This window comes from Oryctolagus cuniculus, chromosome 11, assembly GCF_051225735.1.
Source record: "Oryctolagus cuniculus isolate XC-2025 breed Fujian yellow rabbit chromosome 11, ASM5122573v1, whole genome shotgun sequence".
NCBI lineage: Eukaryota > Metazoa > Chordata > Mammalia > Lagomorpha > Leporidae > Oryctolagus > Oryctolagus cuniculus.
In genome coordinates this window covers 3,501,352-3,507,351 of record NC_142877.1, presented here as the reverse complement: position 1 = coordinate 3,507,351, position 6,000 = coordinate 3,501,352, and positions in this window count along the sequence as shown.

Below are 6,000 nucleotides of genomic sequence, written 5' to 3'. Positions count from 1 at the left end.
AGCAGGAGATCACCCTTCTGCTCAAGGAGGAGATATGTAGGTTGGCACATGCTCACTCGGACTCACCTCCAATGGTGGAACTAGAAATGTGCCAGGGGATTTCAGCTCAGTCTTACCAAGGAGGCAGGTACCAATGCCAGCGCACTTGGTAAAGTGATAAGTATAAATACACAACCGATCAAAAAGATAGGGTATGTGTCGATGAGATTTCACAAATAAGACCAGTGTCTGCAAATAATGAAGGATAGAATTAAAAGGGAGAGAATGATCCTGCGGGGGAAGCGGGACACACAGCAGACTCATAGAATGGCAAATGCCCTAAACAGCACTCCTGCCTCAGAATCAACCCTTGGGACATTCGGATCTGGCTAAAAAGTCCATGAGAGTCTCAAGGCGTGGAAAGCCATGACACGGTGGCAAAAAATGATCTAAATGAAAGATCCTGGTGAACAAGACCCCAGCAGAAGGAACAGGCCATCAAGGAGAGAGGCGCCTTTCTCTGAAGGGAGGAAGGAACCTCCACTGTGATATGGCCTTGACTAAACAAGTTCAGAGTCGGTGAACTCAAGGGGCTTCCATAGCCTAGACAGCTCATAGCAAGAGTCTCGGGTGATTGCTGACATCATAAATAAGAGTGCCAATTGTTAAATCAGCAATGGGAGTCACTGAGTACAGGCTCCCCACGTAGGATCTCTGTCCTTAATGTGTTCTACTATGAAACTTAAAAACAACACTACTAGTCGAACAATGCCCTATACCTTGTGCGGTTGTGTGAGTGCAGCCTGTTGAAATCCTTGCTTAGTGTATACTAAGTTGATCTTCAGTATATGAAGGTAATTGAAAATGAAACTCGATGAAGGGCGGGATGGGAGAGGGAGTGGGAGAGGGGAGGGCTACGGGAGGGAGGGAGGTGGCGCGGGGGAAGCCACAACAATACAAAAGTTGCACTTTGTAAATTCACATTTATTAAATAAAAAATAATAATAATAAAAAAGATCACTCTTCTGCTCTTTCAAATATATATATTTATAAATATATACTTATATATATTTATAAATACATATATATATATTTGTTAAATAAAAGGCAACAGGGTAGTTCTTCCTGGTCACAGGCAGCCCTTAGAAAACAGCCTTCCCCTGGTCACAGGCCAGGGCTGCTTCTCCTGTGGCCTCCACCATGGACAGACCTCTGTGTTCAGGGCCAGCGTGGACTCTGGAGAGGTGAGGCCGATGGGCTGGTGAGAACATCAGCGTGAGCCTGGCAGTGCCTCAGGACGCTTGCTGGGCACACCTGAAGACGACAGAGACCCACAGGTCAGCCCGGGCTGGAGGAGGACGTCCAGGGAGGCGACACTCAGAGCAAGTGTGGCTGCCCAAGGAGCAATGGGAGGCCTTGGGTCGTCCCTGGGTCTCCCGGGTTCTCCTTGGGGGAGGAAGACTACAGGTCTCAGCGGCCCCACAGCCAGCCAGAGTGGGTGGACGGAGCCACGGCTCCCGCGTCAGCGCCTCGTCATTACACAGCAGCACAAAGCGTCTGAGTGCGCCCTGTTGATCGTGTTCAGGGCAGCCGGTCCAGAGTTTCCCACTTATGCCTGCCGTGGCGTGGCGTGGCGTGGCGTGGCGTGGCGTGGCGGCAACCTGGCACAGCAAATCCTCTCATTCAGGCGGCCACCATGTATTAGTCAAGTCATGGCTAAGGCATCCAGTAGTTCTGTCATGGGCTTCTCAGGCACGGCCTTGCTGGGCCAGCACTGAGTGTCACCTGCCCACGACCATGGATGGGGAGGGTGAAGCTGCCATCACCTCCACAATTCTCTTTGCCCAGTGTCCCATCCAGGAGGTGATGGCACCCTAGGGTCAGAGGGCAGGCGGGGTCAGAGGGCAGCCAAGGACACTCAAGAGCAGAGGGCTGCAGTAGACAGGAAAATGGACACACGGGGTTACCAAGGTCAAGGGAACCAGACACAGACACTGCCACTCCCCAAGGTCACACTCGGAAAGCTCTGCAGCCAGTGGACGTCCACGCGTGGGCAACCTTCAGGCTGTTGCCTGCGGACTGCAGAGAGAACGGCCGTAGTTTCGAGAGTGGCCGCTTTGCTGACGAGGGAGAGCAGGGTGTTAGTGACACGGACATGGCGGCCTGATCTTCAGGACCTACGTGCACGGCCCCCCCAGAGCTCCCTTCTTTCTGAGCACAAGACGTCCAGCAGGGGGATTCCCTTTCCGAAACCCTCCGCTTGACCAGAGAAAGATGGTGGACTATGGCTGGGGAGCCCTGAGTTTGCCACGACAGGCAGGGCTGGCGGACACCATGTGCCCCTGGTCCTTCGCTCACATGGGCGACGTGACTCGCCTGTGACCCCAGAGCAAGATGGACCCATGGGGACTGGGTATCGGGTCCAAGAGGTGCAAGAACAAAGGGGCCCTGGGCAGCCCACCCCAGGTGGTTCTCCTGAGAAGGGGCCCTTGGCAGCCACGTTGGCATGGTAACTGCATCTGCGCCATCTAGTGGTGAGGGGCTTGGGCACTTCCTGCCCCACGGGCGCCCATAAGGATGTCAACCACTCAGGTAAGACCACTGCTCTAGTGGGAACCCCAAGAAAGTCAAGGAGACCCCTTCGTGGTGTCCCTTTGGTAAGTCCCAGCCACCCATGATGCCCTGGCGACATCATGGCATTGGAGATGTGACCTTGGGCATTGATCGCCCCCAAGGCTCAATTTCCTCACCTATCAACAAAGAGGCAAGACCTACAAAAGCCCCAGGGTGAGCCGGCAGCAGTGGGGAAGGCAGGGAGGGAGGAGGGAGCTGTCAGAGGCGCCGCCCAGGTCCATGCCCGAGGCGTGGTGTCCCTCCTGTGGTGTCCGCTCCAGCCCACAGTGGCTCCGAGGTCTCCCCACAGCCCCAGACAGCTCTCCAGGGCTGCCCTACCCCAAGGCCATGTCTGCTCTCCCGGCTGAAGGAACCGGCTGAGCCTCAGAGACATGACAAGATACCAGAAGAACCAGGGACCGCCTTTCTCTCAAAGTCAAGGCTTTGACTATGCTGCTGGAGGAAAAGCCTCCGCGCCCCCTCCCACCCCGGCACAGACCCCCAGCCCTCATGGACTGGGAGCCTGCTCGGAGCCCTCCCTGGTTCTGACTGCACTCAGAATCAACCCCACGCTGCTGGAAGCCACGCCCTGCCACCTCCTGGCCCACCCCACTTCCTGCTTCCCCATGCTTCCTCCCACCAGCCGCCCCTCTTCCCACCGGCTCTCACCCTGTCGGGCAGGCAGATAAAAATCAGCCAGGGAAAACGCGGCACCTGCAGAGGGCCGCGCAGCCTGGGGAGCAGGTCCACCTGCTCCACACCCAGCAAACCCTTCGTCTCCAGAAGGGCTGGGTCCCCTCCCCTCGCGAGCCCCAGTCTGAACGCAGACTGTGCTCGGCTCTTCCCCGCCTGGCTCCCAGGCTGTGCTTCTCTCAGTGCCCAATGCTTCGCCGAGGTGCACGCCCGGACTGTCAGGTGTATTCTCTCCATCAAATTTTGTAGCTTTACTTACCCAGTTTGAATGGCCCAGGCACCCTCTCTCTCTCTCTCCTCTCTCTCTCTTTCCTCTCTCAATCTCTCTCGCTCTCTCTCTCTCCCTCCCTCCCTCCCTCAGAACCGTCTGGGGCCGGCGTTGTGGCGTAGCAGGTAAAGCAGTGCCGGCATCCTATATGGGTGCCGGTTCGAGTCCCAGCTGCTCCACTTCTGATCCAGCTCTCTGCTAGGACCTGGGAAAGCAGTGGAAGACGGCCCAAGTCCTGGGGCCCCTGCACCTGCGTGGGAGACCCAGATAAAGCTCTTGGCTCCTGATTGGTGCAGCTCCAGCTGTTGCAGCCATCTGGAGAGTGAGCCAATGGATGGAAGACCTCTCTCTCTCTCTCTCTCTCTCTCTCTCTGCCTCTCTGTAACTCTGCCTTTCAAATAAATAAATAAATCTTTACAAAAAAAAAAAGAAAGAACCATCTAGGGAGGTGCCCGTCCTCCTGATGGGTGCCCTGCCCCACTGAACCGAGCTACCTTGCTCACCACTGTCCTGCGTCCCGCGCCTGAGGTTTCTGCTGTGTGAGGACAAGACCTCTGAGTAGCCATCTCCACTAACAGCCCAGCTTGCTGAGTGGCCGGCTCAGACCCCTTCTCCTCCCCTGCAGTACTGGAGGCCAGTGGCCTGGAAGGTGGGCTCTGGAGCTAACTGCCCCCCTGAAGGCCAATTCACACTCCACCCAAGTCCAAGGCTGCTGTGAATGTCACGTGAGTTAACACATTGCCCTAGGCCTAGGACACAGCAGGCACCACAAACCAGCCAGTCCCGGGCGGGCTGTGCAAGAACAGCTAAGCCAAGACGCGGGAGGGAGTTAGGGCCTAGCCACGGTCACAGCTACTGTGGCCTAGAGGTTTAGAAGAGCCAGAGGGAACTCAGAACTGCCAAGGCAAAGGTGGGAATTCGGAATAGGAGTAGGGATTAACTCAGGGGCTGCCTGACCCTCAACCAAGAGCCGCAAGACAACAGTCCCCCACCCAGCCCCTCCTCCTCTCGGCCCCTGGTGCAGAGAAGCAAGGCCGGGTGTTCAGAGCAGCCCCCGCCTCCTCGGAGCCTTCCTTGCTAAGTCTCCGCCCAGCAGGGGCTGAGGGAGGCCCAGGGACATACAGATGTTGCATTCCCATGGCAACTGCCCGAAACTTATGTTTCTGTTCAGGTTACCAAGGGGCTGCGCACAGGGGAACAGGCAGGCACGCTAGCTCTACGGGCCTGGCCCAGGCTCTGGGGGAAGCTCGTGGCCCCCACTCCTGGCGGCCCCTTCCGCACACCCAGCCACCTGAAGCTCACCCATGAGCCCAAGTCTCCAGGCCCAAAGTCACAGCAAAGTCAAGGAGGCCCAGCCAGCAACTCAGCTGCTGGGTCCCTGCCTAATTCGGATGGCCCCCGTTCCTTCTAAGATAATAATAGCTCCACTTCACTGCAGGAGAGCAAGTGCAAATGCCTACAGAGGCCAGGCCCTGTTCGGGGATGAGTGACGGGGCCAGGCGGCCACCGGCGCAGTGGCAGCTTTGCTGCTGGTCGACAGGGGGCGGCCGCCCCTCGCCCACAGCCGAGCAGGCCGGAGGCCCAGCGCGCCAGGGGCTCCACTGGGTCAGTCGTCAATATCCACGGGTTTTCTAAAATGCCCTGGTATCTAAACACAGGTGGTTGTCTGGGTGGAACCGGCCTGGAGGGCAGTTCGCAACTTCCGCCCAGCGTGGCGGTGGGTCGAAGCTGAATGCTCACTGCCCTAACAGTGGGTCCCACTTAGGGACCTTGCTGCGGGTCAGGCTCCGCGGGTCTTCCTGAAGCTTCACCTGGCCCCTTCGCTGAAGTAAGGCGGTCACCAGGAGCTGTCCCAGGGCCCTGAGCGGACAGAGCAGCCCTGAAGCCGTGCACCCTCCGCTTGGATGCCGGGACAAGGCCTCCAGACTCGGGCCTCTCGGAGCAGGGGTTCGGGGCTGGCCTCCCTCCAGCTTCGTCCTTGGCCTGTCCACGGTTCCTTTGGCCTCCGGTCCCAGCACCTGCTCACACCCCTCACCTGCCCTCCCGCCCACCCGCCGTCCCTGGCGCCTACCACTTGCTCCCGTGACCCTTCCTGCTACCCCTTCCTGGGCACTTCACAGGCTGGACGTCTTCCCAGGCCCTAATCCTACCCAGCTCTCCTGACCATATCTAGCCAGGGTGAGGCAGCCTCCTCCAAATCCCCCGGCCCCTCCATCCTGTCAACTGAGCCTCCATTTGGCCTGTGACATTTAAAAATATCTCTCCAGCCTTGGCATATAGAACCCAATACCCCCAGCTGTTTAAATACCACTGCCTCATTCGGCCCCACATGCCTATGCTTCCAGTAAAAGCCCAAGCTGACCCAGGACCCCCAATACTAGCCGCGCCTGTCCTAATTTGGCTCCCTCGTCAAAGGGCTCATTGGCGCCAGCCCATTCCTGCCCCTA